At 44.6% G+C, this 18,838-nt stretch overlaps 1 protein-coding gene across 3 annotated transcripts in view; it reads left to right on the top strand.

Moving 5' to 3' along the window:
- Nucleotides 1-12,073: 12,073 nt before the first annotated feature.
- ZHX3 (zinc fingers and homeoboxes 3) overlaps nucleotides 12,074-18,838 on the top strand; it is a 140,888-nt gene continuing 134,123 nt past the window's right edge. The window contains exon 1 of one of the 3 annotated variants that reach the window (XM_050806642.1): nucleotides 12,074-12,224. The gene's annotated coding sequence lies outside the window, so the exon portion shown is untranslated. Of the gene's footprint in view, nucleotides 12,225-12,424; nucleotides 12,880-18,838 lie in introns of those variants that run through there. The other 2 variants (XM_050806641.1, XM_050806643.1) reach the window with 2 other exon arrangements.

Genomic DNA, 18,838 nt, shown 5'->3' on the forward strand with positions numbered 1-18,838 from the left:
GACTAGCTGAGTCACAACATTCCTTGCAGCTTAAAACACTGACCCAAGGCAGTTTCTCCATGTAGTTGGGAACTCAGAAGGCTGCCAGGAAGTGCCCAGGGAAGACAGTCTGTAGTGCTCCTGTCTCTAACCGGCACCCCTCCCCGAAAACATTTTAAAAAGCAAGTGAAAATAGAGAAGAAATTCCGGCACCCCTCCCCGAAAACATTTAAAAAAGCAAGTGAAAATAGAGAAGAAATTCTATCTGTTAAGTCACTAGGAAATGGCCTCAGCCCTGCGACAACCTGAAAAGTAATTTGTCAGTGACCATGAAGTCAATTTCAAATTGCATCGGGGCACCAGGAATCAACATCCATCCTCTCAGTGTTACTGCAACACAAAGGGTCTGAAACCCATGTGAAGAGATTGGACTGGTGGGACTATAAACTTGTTCAGCCCTTCTATAAAATAAGCCAATAGTTCTTAGTAAAACTAAGTATGCATAGGGCTCAGTAGTGTAGCAGTCTCATACCTGGAAATATATTTTGAAGAAAGTTTGCTCAGATCCACAAGAAGACAAGCAGGAGGTTATTTGTTACAGTATTAATGGCATACAGGAACTAGAGGCAAAGGAACTAGGGGGGATGAGTTAGTAAAATGTGGATACATACCTTGGAATTCTACATGAAATAGACGTAAAACAGCATGGATGGAATTTGTAGTGTTAAGTGGAAGAAAACAGTAAAAGAGATTTAAAATGCAAGGCCAGGTGTGGTGGCTCATGCCTGTAATCCCAACACTTTGGGAGGTCAAGGAAGGGGGGCTGCTTGAAGCCAGGATTTTGAGATCAACCTGGGCAACAAAGCAAGAGGCAGTCTGTACAAAAACCATTTTTTAAATTGTCTGGGTATGGTGGTGCATGCCTGTAGTCCTAGCTACTTTGGAGGCTGAGGCAAGAGGATTGCTTGAGCCCGGCAGTTGGAAGCTGCAGTGAGCTATGATCACCACTACTGCACTCTAGTCTGGGCAGAGGAGTGAGACCCCGTCTCCATAAAAACAAATAAAAAGGGTGGGGGGAGATTTAAAACAACCTTTTTTTCAGTTATACTGAGGCATAATTGATGTATAATAAAACACATATCTAAAGTGTACACTTTGAGTTTTGATGTGTGTACCTGTGAAATGACCACCACAATCAAGATAATATATTCACACCCAAAATTATGAAGTTTCCATCACCTCCTAAATTACGAAGTAGGTCTCTATGTATTAAAATGTTTAACAGATGTTTAGCAGCTACTGTTTAAAAAAGGTAAACAAGGCTAGGAGCGGTGGCTCATGCCTGTAATCCCAGGACTTTGGGAGGCTGAGGCGGGCAGATCATGAGGTCAGGAGATTGAGACCATCCTGACTAACACAGTGAAACCCCGTCTCTATTAAAAATACAAAAAAATTAGCTGGTGGTGGTGGTGGGTGCCTGTAGTCCTAGCTACTGGGGAGGCTGAGGCAGGAGAATGGCATGAACCCAGGAAGCAGAGCTTGCAGTGAGCCGAGATTGTGCCACTGCACTCCAGTCCGGGCGACAGAGCGAGACTCTGTCTCAAAAAAAAACGTAAACAATATGTGTAATACAATACCATATTTATAATAAAAAATGTTGAGAAACCCTGAAAAAATCTGGAGGAACATACAACAAACTTAATTATGTGTCTTGTTGAGAATCTTTCCAGAGTTGCATGGCCTTCTTTTGCTAATGTGCATTGCACCTCAGGAATTGCTTGTTGTCCCATATCGTGGCCTTCAGTGCCTGATGAAGGTTTAGCATGCTATAGATGGGTCATTATGACCCCCTAACTTTCAGTGACTTTATTAAAATAACCCTGTAGCTGGGTACGGTGGCTCATACCTGTAATCCTACCACTTTGGGAGGCAGAAGCAGGTGGATCACTTGAGCCAGGAATTTGAGACCAGTCTGGGCAACATAGTGAAACCCTGTGTCTACAAAAGAAAATACAAAAATTAGTTGGGCATGGTGGTGCATTCCTGTAGTCCCAGCTACTCGGGTGGATCACTTGAACCCGGGAGGTTGAGGCTGCAGTGAGCCGTGATAGCAACAGTGCACCCCAGCCTGGGTGACAGTGAGCCCCTGTCTCAAAAAAAAAAAAAAAAAAGTAACACTGAAGTCATCACAATGGATTCTAAGAGAAGGGTGGCCTGACCGTTAATAACGTTCTCTATCCCCACAACAGAGAGCTGTCAGTCACTTCCTTGAGCTCCCTCACCTCGAAAGCCAATTTCTCTCCTCATCCCTCCACACAGGAGATATTCCAGTAGGGCATTGGTTTTCTGTGCCTGGGTACAAAACGGTGATTCCCTAACTAGTTACTATGAAATCTGTCTTTATTACCACTCTTCCTGTGTGTCATAAGTAGAGGAGTGGTGGAGAATTGTGGGGGAGGGACATGTTTGGTTTTGTGTGGCTATGGGTTTTATAGAAAGGCAGTCTTAAGATGTGTGTCTGACTTCTCTGGTTTCACACTCGTTACCAGATTCTTCCACGGTACTGTGCACAGCTATACTTCATTCATCTTCAGCGCCGTCTGTAGTGTTCTGCTAAGTGAATATACCACGATTTATTCCTTCTGCTACTGATGGGCATTTGGGTTGTTTCCAACTTGGGGTTATTATAAATAATGCTGCTGTGAACATTCTTGTACGTGTCTACTGCTGTATCTGGGCACGTGTTTCTCATGGGTGTGTATTTTGGAGCAGAATTTCTGGGTTATAAGCTATGCCTATGCTTAACTTAAAATAATGCTACTGGGCGCGGCGGCTCATGCCTGTAATCCCAGCACTTTGGGAGGCTGAGGCGGGTGGATCACGAGGTCAGGAGATCAAGACCATCCTGGCCAACATGGTGAAACCCCGTCTCTACTGAAAATGCAAAAAATTTGCCAGGCGTGGCAGCGTGCACCTGTAGTCCCAGCTACTTGGGAGGCTGAGGCAGGAAAATTGCTTGAACCTGGGAGGCTGTGGCTGCGGCTGCGGCTGCGGCTGCGGCTGCGGCTGCGGCTGCGGCTGCGGCTGCGGCTGCGGCTGCGGCTGTGGCTGCGGCTGTGGCTGCGGCTGCGGCTGCGGCTGCGGCTGCGGCTGCGGCTGCAGTTGCGGCTGCAGTTGCAGTGAGCCAAGATCACGCCACTGCACTCCAGCTTGGGTGACAGAGCGAGACTCTGTCTCAGAAATAATAATAATGCCAAACTGTTTTCCAAAATGTTTACACAAGTGCACTCCCTTCAGCAATGTATAAGAGCTTCCCTTATACATTCAACAACAGTTCTCACCGACAGTTGTTACTGTCAGACTTGGAATGTTTAGCCACCTGGATCTGTAGTAGTTGTTCACTGTACTTCATTTTCTTCATTAATGAGGCTAAGCACTTGCTACATGTTTATTGGATTTGTGTGTGTGTGTGAAGAACCTGTTTTTGCCCATTTTTCTATTGGTATATCTTTTCTTTAGTTTTCTGTATATATTGGATACAGAACTTTTGTTATGTGCATTGCAAATCTTCTGTGGCTTCTTCACTCTCTTAGTGATGTCTCTTGTTGAACAGATCTTAATTGTAAAAAAAAAAAAAAAATGCAATTTATCGATATTTCCTATAGCTAGTGCTTTTTCTGTTCTGTTTAAGAAAACTTTTTCTACCTTAAGGTTATGAAGATATTGTATGTTATCTTCTAAAGCTTTATCGTTTTACCTTTCATATTTAAGTCCATATTCAACAAAAATTGGTTTGGCTGTTCATTGAATAAGTGAAGTGAAGTTGGAGCAACATATCACATATATGCACCCATTCATTCAAGATATATTTATTGAGTATCTTCTGTATGTCAGGCCATGATTATAGTTTTACTTTGTGTATTTAGGTCACAAGCAGTCCACCTGCCCTGGCCTCCCAAAGTGCTGGGATTACAGCAGTGAGCTACCAGACCTGGACAGCATCAAACAGTTGAGTCTTGTTTGTTTGTTTTAATTTCAGTTTGTCAATTTTCCCCTTTTGCTAGAATATTTAGTCCATTCACATTTAATATAATTACAGATATGATTTCAAATCATTTAAGTCTATAATCTGGCTATTTAAAAAAAATCCATTTGTCCTACCTGACTTTTGTCCCTGTTTAATTTTTTTATCCTTCTTCTGGACTAGCCAAGTATTTTTTATTCTATTTTATTACCTCCATTTGATTTTTTTCTTTCTTTCTTTTTGAGATGGAGTCTTGTTCTGTCGCCAGGCTGGAGTGCAGTGGTGCGATCTCAGCTCACTGCAACCTCCGCCTCCTGGGTTCAAGGGATTCCCCTGCCTCAGTCTCCCAAGTAGCTGGGACTACAGGTGTGTGCCACCACACCTGGCTAAGTTTTTGTATTTTAGTAGAGATGGTGTTTCACCATTTTGGCCAGGATGGTCTTGATCTCCTGACCCTGTGATCTGCCCACCTCGGCCTCCCAAAGTGCTGGGATTACAGGCATGAGCCACCTGGCCCATTTGATTTTTTTTTTTTTTTTTTAACTGGTAAAATCTGCATAAATCTACATATTAACTTTTTTTTTTTTTTTTTTTTTTTTTTTTTTTTTTTTTTTTTTTTGAGATGAGGTCTCTCTCTGTTGCCCAGGCTGGAGTGCAGTGGTGCAATCTCGGCTCACTGCAACCTCTGCCTCCTAGGTTCAAGCAATTCTCATGCCTCAGCCTCCTGAGTCGCTGGGATTACATGTGAGCACCATCACGCCTAACTAATTTTTGTATTTCTTGTAGAGATGGGGTTTCACTATGTTGGCCAGGCTGGTCTTGAACTCCTAACTTCAAGTGATCCACCCACCTCGGCCTCCCAAAATACTGGGATTACAGGTTTGAGCCACTGTGCCCGGCCCTTTATTAACCATTTTTAAGTGAACAGTTCACTGGTGTTAACTTCATTCATGTTGTTGTGCAACCAATCTCCAGAACTCTTTTCGTCTTGCAAAACCGAAACTTTATCCCCATAAAACAGTAACTTCCAATTCTCCCTTCCCCCCAGCCCCTGGCAACCACCACTTTTTCTGTCTCTATGAATTTGACTATAGCAGGTACTTCATATAAGTGGAGTTATACAATATTTGCCTTTTTCTAACCGGTTTACTTAACAGGTTAGAAAAATGTCCTCAAGTTTCATCTATGTTGTACCATGTCAGAATTGAATTCCTTTTAAGGATTAAATAATATTCTTTCATATGTATATACCCTATTTTTCCCATTTATCTGTCAGTAGATGCTTGGGTTGTTTCTACCTTTTAGTTATTGTGAATGATGCTGCTATAAACATGGGGTACAAATATCTCAGGACTTAGCTTTGGATCTGGGAGTGATGTACGGTGAATTATACACCACACAATGATGTTTTGCATATACAATGGTGCAACATTGTATGTGCAGTCAACGATGAACTGCATGTACAGTGGTGGTCCCATAAGATTGTAATGTAGACTAAAAACTCCTGTCACTTAGTGGCCTGATAGCCATCATAACATCAGAGTGCAATACGTTAGTCACAGGTTTGTGGTGCTGCTCATGTAAAGAAACCTTGTGTTGCCAGTTGTCTAAAAGTACAGCACATACAATTATGTACTGTACATGATACAGGTAATACAAATAACTTGATACTGGTAATAAATGACTATTTATTATTGGTTCATGTATTTACTATTATTATTTTAGAGTGTACTCCTTCTACTTATTAAAAAAACTGTAAAATAGTCTCAGGCAGGTCTTTCAGGAGGGATTCCAGAAGAAGGCATTTTCATCATAGGAGCTGACAGCTCCGTGTGTATTATTACTTCTGAAGACCTTCCAGTGGAAAAAGATATGAAGGTAGAAGACAGTGTGTTATTGATGATCCTGACCCTGTGTAGGCCAAGGCTAATATGTCTTTTTACAAAAAAGTTTAAAAGGTTTTAAAAAAGTTAATAGTAAAAAGCTTACTGTTGGGAGCCCAAGGTGGGTGGATCACTTGAGGTCAGGGGTTCAAGACCAGCCTGGCCAACATGGTGAAATCCTGTCTCTACTAAAAATACAAAAATTAGCCAGGCATGGTGGCATACACCTGTAACTCCAGCTACTTGGGAGGCTGAGGCAGGAGAATTGTTTGAACCCGGGAGGTGGACATTACAGTGAGCTGAGATTGCTTCACTGCACTCCAGCCTGGGTGTTGGAATGAGAGCCTGTTTCAAAAAAAGGAAAAAGAAAAAAAGGCTCACAGAACAAAAATATGAAGAAAGAAAATGTACAACTGTATAGTGGGTTTGTATTTTAAGTTCAGTGTTATTTCCCAGGTACTTGGGGAGCTGAGATGGGAGGATTGCTTGAGCCTGGGAGGTAGAGATTGCAGTGAGCTGAGATTGTACCACTGCACCCCAGCCCAGGTGACATAGCGAGATCATCTCAAAAAAAAAAAAAAAAAAAAACTAAGTGTTACTACGAAACAGTCAAAAAGTTAAAAATATTTAAAAGTGTATGTTAAAAAAGTTATAGTAAGCTAAAGATAACTAAAGAAAACTTTTTTTAAAAAAACCTATTTTTTATTTTCCTTTTCCTTTTTCTTTTTCTTTTTTTTTTTGAGATGGGCTCTCCATCTGTCACCCAGGCTAGTGTGCAGTGCCATGATCGCATGATCATAGGTCACTGCAGCCTCAAATTCCTGGGCTCAAGTGATTCTCCTTCCTTAGCCTCCTGAGTAGCTGAGACTATAGGCATGTGCCACTACACCCAGCTAATTTTTACATTTTTTTGTAGAGATGTGGGTCTCACTATATTGCCCAGTTTGTCTCAAACTCCTGTCCTCAAGCAGTCCTCCCACCATGGCCTTCCAAAGTGTTGGGATTACAGGTATGAGCCACTGTGCCTAGCCAAATAAAAACATTTAAAAAATAAATTTAGTGTAAGTATGGCCGGGCATAGTGGTTCACACCTGTAATTCCAGCACTATGGAAGGCTGAGGCAGGCAGATCACTTGAGGCCAGGAGTCTGAGACCAGCCTGGCCAACACAGCGAGACCCTGTCTCTACTAAAAATATAAAAAATTAGCTGGGCATGTTGGTGCACACCTGTAATCCCAGCTCCTAGGGAGACTGAAGTAAGAGAATCGGTTAAACCGAGGAGGCAGAGGTTGCAGTGAGCCGAGATGGCGCCATTGCACTCCAGTCTCAGCAATAGAGCGAGACTCTGTCTCAAGAAAAAAAAATTTAGCATTAAGTGTATAGTGTGTATACAGTCTACAGTGGCATACAGTAATGTACTAGGCCTGCACATTCACTCACAACTCCATCACTGACTCACCCAGAGCAACTTCCAGTCCTGCAAGCTCCATTCATGGTAAGTGCCCTATACAGGTGTACCATTTTTAAATATTTTATACCCTACTCTTACTGTACCTTTTCTATGTTTAGATACACAGATGTATACCACTGTGTTATAACTGCCTACAGTATTCAGTACTGTAACATGTTGTACAGGTTTGTAACCGAGGAGCCATGGGTTATACCATATAGCCTCAGCGTATGGTAGGCTTTACCGTCTAAGTTGTGTTAAGTACACTGCATGATGTTTGCACAATGATGCAATCACCTAATGATGCATTTCTCAGAACATATCCCTGTCGTTAAGCAAGGTGTGACTGTACTTCTCACATTTTATTGACCAAAGAAAGTCATATGGTTATTCACAAATCCAAGCTATTATAAGGAAGTACAATCCTATCATGTGCCTACAGAGGTCTTATGGAGAGCATCCCAGTTTTTGTCCTCTTTTTTGTTGGGAAAAGAACAGCTTTCAGGCCAGGCATGGTGGCTCATGCCTGTAATCCCAGCACTTTGGGAGGCTGAGGCTGGTGGATTGCCTGAGGTCAGGAGTTTGAGACCAGCCTGGCCAACGTGGCAAAACCCGGTCTCTACTAAAAATACAAAAATTAGCCGGGCGTGGTGGCGCATGCCTGTAATTCCAGCTACTTGAGATGTTGAGGCAGGAGAATCGCTTGAACCTGGGAGGAGGAGGTTGCAGTGAGCCAAGACTATGTCATTGCACTCCAGCCTGGATGACACAGTGAGACACTGTCTCAAAACAAACAAAAACAAAAAACACCTTTTTTTGACTGCCGCTTAAAAAAGGCCTCCCTACTATGCAGAAATCAAGAACTCAACAATTGTTTCCTGTGTCACTACCAAATGTTTCCCAGGGGTTTTGCCACTACGTGGAACCAGCAGTTCTGTGGGGAACTTCTTTCAAGATATTGCCTCAGCTAGAAATCATTTCCCTTTTCCTGGTAATTGGCCATTCCTTGATTCACAGAGGTGGCTTCCTGGTGAACTTTATGCCTGTAAGCTGGCCATGACTGCTCTGGAGGAGGAGGGCACCTACCACAAATTGGGTCAGTTAGAGCCTTTTCTACATGATTTTGTAGTTGGAATGATTAGGGAGTTTTAGTCTCTCTGGATAGTTGGAATTGTATCTCATACTTGGGAGAGGTTGCTAGACACATGTCTCATTGTGTTATTAATACCCGGAGGCAGAGAAAACAAGTTTGCTGGAGTCGTACTGGCTCCCCTTACTCTGCTTCCAGCCCATCCAAAAGCCCAGCTAGGTTCTTTCCCTTGGCCTTTGAGAGATCCATCCCACCAAAAGCCTAAAGATAAAGTCTCCTTTTATTTTCCTTTAATTGGTCTGGTGGGTTTCTGGTGCTTGCAGCCAGCAAACTTCTGATAGTTCTTTCTCTGGATGCTAGTACAAAAAGTTCACAGGTGTAGCCCATTCCAATAAAATAGGGGTCCAATAAAATAGGTTGTAACTATGTCATTAACTATACCAGCAGTTTTCTTCCTGCTTGAGAAAGCTCATCAGAATGTGAGTGCAAGTGACATTATTATAGAGCTCACCTGAAATCTGAATATTTTTTAAAGGAAAGTAATTTGCCTCTGTGTGTAAATATCATTTGTGACATACCCCCCTACACTGGTATTAAATGCTGTTTCTTCTGTCTGGAGTCTCTGTCTCGGCAGCTCTTCGGATATGGCTCCAAAGTCACCTCTTCTGGGAAGCCTACCCACACTCTCCTGTATATTGTTAATTATGCTATTCTCTGTGCTTCCCAAAGCAGTTGGCACATCCACCAGAAGTTGTTTTTTTTTTGTTTTTGTTTTTTTTTGTTTTGTTTTTTGAGATGGAGTCTCGCTCTGTCGCCCAGGCTGGAGTGCAGTGGCCCGATCTCAGCTCACTGCAAGCTCCGCCTCCCGGGTTTATGCCATTCTCCTGCCTCAGCCTCCCAAGTAGCTGGGACTACAGGCGCCTGCCACCTCGCCCGGCTAGTTTTCTTTTTTTTTTTTTTGTATTTTTTTAGTAGAGGTGGGGTTTCACCGTGTTAGCCAGGATGGTCTCGATCTCCTGACCTTGTGATCCTCCCATGTCAGCCTCCCAAAGTGCTGGGATTACAGGCTTGAGCCACCGTGCCCGGCCGTTTGTTTGTTTTTGAGACAGAGTTTCACTCTTGTTGCCCAGGCTGGAGTGTAATACTGCAATCTCGGCTCACTGCAACCTGTGCTTCCCGGGTTCAAGTGATTCTTGAACTGCCTCAGCCTCCCAAGTAGCCGGGATTACAGGTGCGCGTCACATGCCCAGCTAATTTTTGTATTTTGAGTAGAGATGGGGGTTTCACAAGTTGGTCAGGTCTCGAACTCCTGACCTCAGGTGATTCACCCACCTAAGCCTCCCAAAGTTCTGGGATTACAGGTGTGAGCCACTGCGCCCGGCCAGAAGTATTTTTTTTACATTCCTGTTTCCTTTGAAATTGGGAGAGTACCTTGTTTTTCTCAGGATCCCACTGTGCCTGGATCAAAATAGATGCTCAGAAAAGTTTGTTGAGTAAACGAAGTTGTATTGGCGCAGCATAACCTATATACATTCTCATTCATTCCAGAAATACTGAGAACCTGAACATGTCGACCCATGCTCTAAATGCTGAAGATGGGAAAAACAAAGTTCCCACCTTCAGAGATACTATAGATGATATTCAGGTTAGAAGGGCTAGGCAGAAAAGTAAAGCAGGCTTAGAGGATAGTGATAGTTGGGACTTGATACTTTAGTAGAGTGGTCTGGGAAAGTGTGGGGAGGTGACTTTTGAATAGAAACTTGGAGGGCACATGCCTTTCTGATATCTGGGGGAAGAAACACCAATTACAGAGGTTCTGAAGTAGAAGTGAACCTCCATATTCTGGGAGCAAGAAGGAGGCTAGTATGCCTGGCATTCAATGAGGAGGCCAAGTGGAAGGAGGTGCAGTTAGAGAGGTTGGAGAGCATAATAAGTAGAAGAAGGGCAGACACATAGGATCTTGGAAGCGTTTGGAAAAAAAAAAAAACATTTTGGAAATTAAAAAAGTAGGCGTGCACCTGTAGTCCTAGCTACCTGGGAGGTTGAGGTGGGAGGATTGCTTGAGTCTGGGAGGTTGAGGCTGCAGTGAGCTGTGATGGCACCAGTGCACTCTAACCTGGGAGATAGAGTGAGATCGTGTCTCACTCTTCATCCCGCCACCCCCATTTTATTTTTTTGGCTTTTACTCTGAGATGGGAAACCTTTTGGGGGTTTTCGAGCTTAGATTTCAACAGGATCCCTCTGGCTTCTGTGTTGAGAGAAGGCTCCATGAGAGCACAGTGGAATCAGGGAGAACAGGTAGGAGGTTGCTACAATATTCTAGGAAAGAGGAAAAGGGGTATTTTAAAGGTAGAGCTGACAGGCTTTTCTAATGGGTTGCATGGGGGATACGATAGGGAGAGAGGAGTTCAGGATGACTCCAATGGTTTGGCCAGAGTCATCAGAAGAATGGAGTTGACATGAACTGAGGTAGGGAAGGTTGTGAAAGGAGCAAGCTAAGGCACCAGGTATGGGTGACTATGGACTGTTTACTTGGACACATCGCTCACATTGGTATATACGTTCGCTGGTTTTCAGGATCTGAAGGTTCTAAAGTTACTTGAAGTTAAAGTCAGCCTTATTTATTGAACACCAAGCACTGTGCAGAAACCTTTCTATGTGCTTTCATTTAACCCTTTTAATATTTCTATTGGTTTACTCATGTTTCATTGCCCTTTTACAGATGAGAGATTAACACGTCCAAAGTCACTCAGACAATGATTAACCTGCCAGATTAATACAGATCTGGGATTCCAACCCAGGTGTGTCAAGACTGTAGAGCTCCTGCTGTTTACTAATCACTGGATTCTAAAGGTGGGAACCACTTTCTGAGCATATTTGCTGCAGACTTGGTTCCATAACTAAAAAGGTGCCTGGATCATGTGGGGAGAATTCAGGAAAGAATCCAACCCCATCCCAGGCGTTACAGGTTACACAATAGCTATGAAGAAAGGACGGTATTAGTGGACTCGAGGAGGCTGACTGATGCTTCAAAGTTCAAGTACTTGAAGATTCAATGTTAAAACAGCGATCAAGAGTTAGTTTTTTTCCTTTGGTTATTATTTTTAAGAAAACAGAAAATATTAAAAACTGCAGTGAAGCCTTTGGTGGTATAAAAGACCACTCCTAGGCGATGCTTGTTGGGAAACACTGGAATTGGAGGAGTGGGGGCAGACAGGAGCCAGAGCCCCTGCCAGCCTATACACACATCCTTTCGAAAGTGTAACCTGGTGTGACCTTCCTTAAGTGGTCCTCTGGAAAGAGCAGGATATGGAGTACAAAAGCCAGGAACCTCTGGAACCGCAGCATCCGCCCCCAGCCCCTCCTTCCCCGTCTTCTTCAGCCTCCACACGGTAAAGAGCTGGAGGGGACTGGCGCATGCGCCGGGAGCAAGGTCCGCTCCCCACGACGTCAGGGGGCTCGCACCCACTCAAAAGCCCCGCCCCGCGGCCGCCAAAGGCGACCTGGGCGGGGGGCCCTGGGCCACGCCCCCAGCCGAGCCGAGCAAGGCCGAGCGGAGCCGAGCAAGGCCGAGCAGAACCGAGAACCTCCGAGAGCAGCCGAGCCCAGCCGAGTGGCCCGGAGTCGGTTGGTGCAGCTGCGTCCCCGCCGCTCAGCAGTCCGCGGCTCCGGCGTCGCCGCCGCCGCCGCCTCTGCGGGGCCTGCGCCGGCCGCCCGCCCGCCCGGCCGCGGGGAGGGAGGCCCGCAGCGCGGGAAGAGTGGCCCGGTCGCGGGCGCCGCCACCGCTGCCGCTGCCAGGTGAGCGCCCGCCACGGCCAGCCGGCCCCGCGTGCCCCCGCGGCTGTCAGTCCCCGGTGTCTGTGTGTCTCTCTGCCTGTCAGCACGACTGTGTCTGTGTCTGTGCGAGCTCCTTCCCGCCACGCCTGGCCCTCGGCCGACCCGCAGTCTCCGTCAGCCCCCTCCCGCCAGCTGCCCCTAGTCTTTCTGTCAGCCGCCAGCACCCCCATGCTGAGAGGCTCCGCCCCTTCCCCCCGGAGCCCCGCCCTCCGCCATCTGTCATCACCCCCCGGGCTCCAGGCGCCGGCGTCCAGGGGTCCTGGGGGTCAGGGTAGCCCTGTGTGCCACCGTCGCGGAAGGCGCAAAAGGGGGTGGTGGAGGGGAAGCGGGGGCGTTCGCGCAGGCCCGCCTGACCGTGTGAGAGTGCGTGCCCGAGTGTTCGTCCCGCGTGTGCGCCCGAGGGCCGCCTGCGTCCACGCCCGCCGGCCCTTGCACCCTGCTGGGATGTGGCAGTCCATGCCCCCGGTATAAAGAGCGTCAGCTCGACCAGGGAAGGCGGCAGAGCCAGGACTCGAACCACTCGGGGTACAGTAGCATCCTGAATCTTGGGACCCTTGTTTGCCCACGCGAAAACACTACGCGTGGGCCCCAAGTCCTCCGATTCCCTGAGTGGCATGTGAGTGGAGTTTGGAGCTTGTTAAGCCTTCCCAGTTTGGGATTTTCATTCAGGGAAGCCTGTTGGAAGTGATTGAGGAGTGGATGGGATGTAGGACTTAGGTGGGAAGTGTTTGAGAGCTTGAGTCATTTTGAGTTGCATGGTTTACATTTCTGAGCAGTGATTGCCCTGGGCCTGTGCCCTGTGAGAAACTTATGTGACTTGGGGTAGGGGAGTGAGGTGGGAAGGAATGCTCCTTTCTGTTTTTATCTATGTGAACACATAGTATATATTTATCCAGATATCCTAAATGTTTATTCATGAGGCGTCCACACATCCTTAATTTTAAAAAGGATTACAGTAGTTTCCATTTATACACGTTCTTGTGTGTTGTTATCTCGATGTTCTTTATTTGTGGTAACTTAGTATTGCAATATTTCAAAACTAAGAGAAAATGCGTCCTAAAACAATTGGTATTTTGCCGGATAATTCTGAACCACGGAGAAGGAGCCAAAAGCGCACTTCATTAGCTGGAACAACTTATTCGAGCTTAATTTGTTTCTAAGAGACATACAGTGGAAAAATCCAGAAGCGCAAAACAGTATCAAAGAGACTTAGAAAATGAATGAAAAGGGCCCTTCTGTTGCTGCCTTGGAAAGATGGTATCAAAGTTGCTGTGGAGGACAGAGCCACTATGTAATGATCAACATATTAACCAAGTTGGTTTTGTGACCTTGATACATTGAGCTGGGCTTGATTTGTGCAGTGGTTCATGACAGGCAAACATTTGCATGGGAAGTGTGGTAATTTTTGGAAAAAAATGTTCCCCATGTTGTTTTGGTTTTTGGTTTTGAGTTTTTTTTGTTTTTGTTTTTGTTTTTTTTCATATCGAAGTAAGATTTCAGACTAGGGAACTCTCATGGTAGAGTGCTTTTTTCTTTTTAAAGATAACATTAAAAATTACCAAAGTAATTCATGTTTAAGGCAGAAAACTTGAAAAACAAAAGCATTGCCAACAACAAAACAAAACAAAAAAACCCACCATAATCCCACAAACCATAGTAAACCACAATTTGGTATTAAGCCTTTTAGCCTTGTTCCCATGTATACGTGTTTTTTCTTACAAAAATGCTATCATACTATACAACTTTTATTCTATGCTTTTTTTCTTTCACTTATAACTAGATTATGAGAGATACATCTTGGTTTTATGAGTAGGAACTTGTATTTCTCTTTGCAGTCCTTTAAAAAAGTCAGATCATGTTAGTCCTCTGCTTAGAGCCCTCCAATAGCTTTTTGTCTTAAAATCTGAAGGCCTTGCTGTGGCCTGCCAGGCTAACCCTCTTCCCCACAACCATCCTCACTTCGAGCCTTGCCAGACAGATCTCTTTGCTGTTTCTTAAAAACGTCAAACTTATGCCTGTAATCCCAGCACTTTGGGAGGTCGAGGTGGGAGGATCACGAGGTCAGGAGTTCGAGACCAACCTGGCTGGCATGGTGACACTCTGTCTCTACTAAAAAAAAAAAAAAAAATTAGCCGGGCATGGTGGCACGTGCCTGTAATCCCAGCTACTCAGGAGGCTGAGGCAGGAGAATTGCTTGAACCCAGGATGCGGAGGTTGCATTAAGCCAAGATCGCACCACCACACTTCAGCCTGGGAGACAGAGACTCTGTCTCAAAAAAAAAAAAAAAGAAAAAAAAAAAGAAAAGTCAAGCATATTCCAGCCTTGGTGCCTTTGCATTTGCTGTTCCCTCCACCTAGAACTCTGGTCCCTGCATATTAACATGGTTGACTTCCTTACTTCAGGTCTCTGCTCGAAAGTTAGGTTGTCTGGCTTTGCTTGACTGCACTATTAAATACACCCCATTTCCCTGTTCTTATCCTGCCTTACTTACCACCACTTGGTAATACATATTTATTTGTTGGTTTATTGTCTGTCTCTCTCATTAACCCAGAAGTGTGAGACTTTTTTTCACTGATGTATCCCCAGGGCTCAGAAACTGCACCTGGCCCACTGTGGGTACTTAATATTTGTTGAATGAATGAGGGAAAGAATGAATGTTCATTATCCAACTATTCATGTGACCTTGCTGGTAGCCTTCTAGGCTTTTAGGTAGCTGTGTCATGAGTTAAAATGACAATCTCTTAAAAGTTAGAATATTCCTTTTTCATCTATATCTGAGAAGAATTTTACAAAGTGAGGCTATGGTCTTTTTTTTTTTTTTTTTTTTTTTTTTTTTTTTTTTGAGACGGAGTCTCGCTCTGTCGCCCAGGCTGGAGTGCAGTGGCCGCATCTCAGCTCACTGCAAGCTCCGCCTCCCGGGTCTACGCCATTCTCCTGCCTCAGCCTCCCGAGTAGCTGGGACTACAGGCGCCCGCCACCTCACCCGGCTAGTTTTTTGTATTTTTTAGTAGAGACGGGGTTTCACCATATTAGCCAGGCTGGTCTCGATCTCCTGACCTTGTGATCCGCCCGTCTCGGCCTCCCAAAGTGCTGGGATTACAGGCTTGAGCCACCGCGCCCGGCCAAGGCTATGGTCTTAAAAAGAATTACGGTCTTGATTTAACTTGAACAATTGAGGGAAGGAACATTTTTGGCAAATGTTGTTGGCTTTCCTTCTTATGCATTATCACTGTGTCACACTGGACATTTTTGAAAAGTATAAAGTTTCCCAGTTATGTTTACAGCTGTGATTTCAATTTGGTAGTTCATAGTGATAGTATAAGCCTCAAGAGCATAATGGGGTTTTTTGTGTCAACAGATACCCAGAGATATAATTATAGCTTTAATGTGTTTTCATTTGGGGAATAGCTGTTACATATTTACTTATTTTTCTGGCCGTTCTGTCCTTTTCATCTCCCTGCTTATCAGTTTTTGGATGACCTAGCAGGTATACTTAATGGGTTTTTTTTTTTAAAACATTTAAAAATAAATCCTTGACCTTTTGAAATTTTACATCTCTAATGTGACTCTTGAACTGTTTGAAAGTACTAGTTTCATCTATCAGGATGAAACATCTGTAGTAAAATATGTAATTGCATTTTAATTTATGAGGATGGGAAAATTGTGTCTTGGGGCAGAATTTTTACACAGAAGTTGTAATGTGAATATAAGCTTTTCAAAGGTTTGAATTTCAGGTAGACTACTTTTAATTTGTGAGTTTTTGGAAAAAAACAGTTGCTTCTTATTTTTAAGAAAAAGGATCTCCTTGAACACAATCCAAACAGAGACCTTCGAAAACTTGTTTTTCTTATCCTCCAAATGTACAAGAAGTTGGTGGTGGTGGTGGTAAGGGTGGAATCCTAAATGAAAATTATTTTCTTAAAGGCCTAAAAGGAGGCTGGGCGCGGTGGCTGATGCCTGTAATCCCAGCACTTTGGGAGACCGAGGTGGGCGGATCACGAAGTCAGGAGATAAAGACCATCCTGGCTAAAACGGTGAAACCCTGTCTCTACTAAAAATACAAAAATTAGCCGGGCGTGTTGGCGGGCGCCTGTAGTCCCAGCTGCTCGGGAGGCTGAGGCAGGAGAATAGTGTGAACCCAGGAGGCGGAGCCTGTGGTGAGCAGAGATCTTGCCACTGCACTCCAGCCTGGGCGACAGAGTGAGACACCATCTCAAAAAAAAAAAAAAAAAAAAAAAAAAAGGCCTAAAAGGATGTGTTAAGATTTTATTTTTGTTTGTTCCATAGGTATTTATTGAGCATGTATTTGAGCCAGTTCTATGTTTGTGTGGGCTATGTTACCATGTTCAGTTTTAAATTATCAACGTGATTTTTAATTATTTCTTTTCTTTTCTGGCTCTGCTACCTTCCTTCTCTCATTATATTCTCTCTTTAAATGATCTCATCAATTCCCAGGACCCTAGTACCCCCTGGATGCAGATGACTCTTTCTATTATGTCTCCCCACCCTTTCTCTGGTTCCAGACTTGCAGTTTCAGCTACCACCTTCCTGTCCCAGTGATCTCAAACTTCACAGGTTCAGAACTGATCTCTCAATCTCCCTCTCAAGCTTCAAAATTTGTATTCCTCATTCCTGACCCTTCCTTACTCTCCCCTTCAGCCTTCTGTCTCACTGTTAGTTTGTATTGTCTATTCATTGTTCAGGCTGGACACCTGAAAGTTGTCTGTAATTCTTCTCATTTCCTCACTCCACATGCAACCCATCTGTATGGCTTTTTGGCCTGGCCTCTAGAATATCTCAAACCCTTCCTTCTCTCCATCTTCCTAATCCGCCTAACCCCCTCTCTCAGATGGATGATTCCCCTGTCTCCAAGCTGGTCTCCCAGCTTCCACTGTTGCTTTCTTCTAGCACATTTTCCTCACTGCAGCCAGAGTGATCCTACTAAAGAGAAAACCCAGGCATGCCACCCCCCTGCTTGGTGGCTTCCACTGCACTTGGACTCGCATCCACACTTTGACGTGCTTCCTCTCCAGGCTCCCCTCCTTGTTTGCCATGCTTGTCAGGTTGAACACCTTCAGTTCCTCAAACATGCCTTGTTCTCCTCTTCTGTACAGGCTCTTCCCTCCACTTGTCTCCTTAGAAAGAGCCTAAAACATCCAGTCTCAGCTAAAACATCTCCCCCTCAGAGGGGGCTTCCTTGATCACTACTTCTATAGTAGCTTCCTCCCCATTGTCCTCCATCTCAGTACATGTGCATTTATTGCTTGACACTTCACTAAAATTCATAGTGTGTTCGGAGTTGGTTCCTTCCGGTGGGTTCGTGGTCTCGCTGACTTCAAGAAAGGAGCTGTGGACCTTCGTGGTGAGTGTTACAGCTCTTAAAGATAGCATGGACCCAAAGAGTGAGTAGCAGCGATTTATTGTGAAAAGGAAAAAAACAAAGCTTCCACAACCTAGAAGGGAGTCCCAGCGAGCAGGTGGCTTCTACTGGCTGGGGTGGCCAGCTTTTATTCCCTTATTTGTCCCCGCCCATGTCCTGCTGATTGGTCCATTTCACAGACTGCTGATTGATCCATTTTACAGTGTGCTGATTGGTCCATTTTACAAACCTCTAGCTACAGAGTGCTGATTGGTGCGTTTTTACAGAGTGCCGATTGGTGCGTTTTACAATCCTAGCTACAGAGTGCTGATTGGTGCATATTACAATCCTCTTGTAAGACAAAAAAGTTCTCCAAGTCCCCTCTCGAACCAGGAAGTCCAGCTGGCTTCACCCCTCAATAAAACTTCATTTATATGTTTCCTTCTTTTGTTTACTTCTTTATTGTCTACTCTCCCAATAGAGACTACAAGATCTAGGAGGGCAGGGACAGCCTGGCCCTGTTTATGATACAGTGCTAGCACCCAGTGCTCTGCCCAGAGTCCAGTAGGTGTAGGGCCTGAAAACATTTTGAATAATTATTTTAATAGCTGCTTTTTTTGAGAATTCCTATGGACCAGATCCACTGCTATGTGTGTTCACACATTATCTCTAAATCTTTGGGAGAACCCAGTATGGTGATGTTGGTAATTATATTACTACTTCTATTTTTTATTTTTTTATTATTTTTTTTTCAGATGGAGTCTAGCTCTGTGGCCCAGGCTGGAGTGCAGTGGCCGGATCTCAGCTCACTACAAGCTCTGCCTCCCGGGTTTACGCCATTCTCCTGCCTCAGCCTCCCGAGTAGCTGGGATTACAGGCACCCGCCACCTCGCCCGGCTAGTTTTTTGTATTTTTTTTAGTAGAGACGGGGTTTCACTGTGTTGGCCAGGATGGTCTCGATCTGCTGACCTCGTGATCCGCCCGTCTCGGCCTCCCAAAGTGCTGGGATTACAGGCTTGAGCCATTGCGCCCGGCACTACTTCTATTTTTTAGTTGAGAAAATTGAACTTAGAGAATTTGAGTAATGTTTTAAGTTACATAGCTAAGAGTATGGTGGAATTAGGATTTTAATCTATGTAATGTGACTTTAGAACCTTCCCTTTTATTCATTACTGCCTTCTGATATGAATGCAGGAATGAATGAATATGAAATAT

Source organism: Macaca thibetana, chromosome 10, assembly GCF_024542745.1.
Source record: "Macaca thibetana thibetana isolate TM-01 chromosome 10, ASM2454274v1, whole genome shotgun sequence".
Lineage (NCBI taxonomy): Eukaryota > Metazoa > Chordata > Mammalia > Primates > Cercopithecidae > Macaca > Macaca thibetana.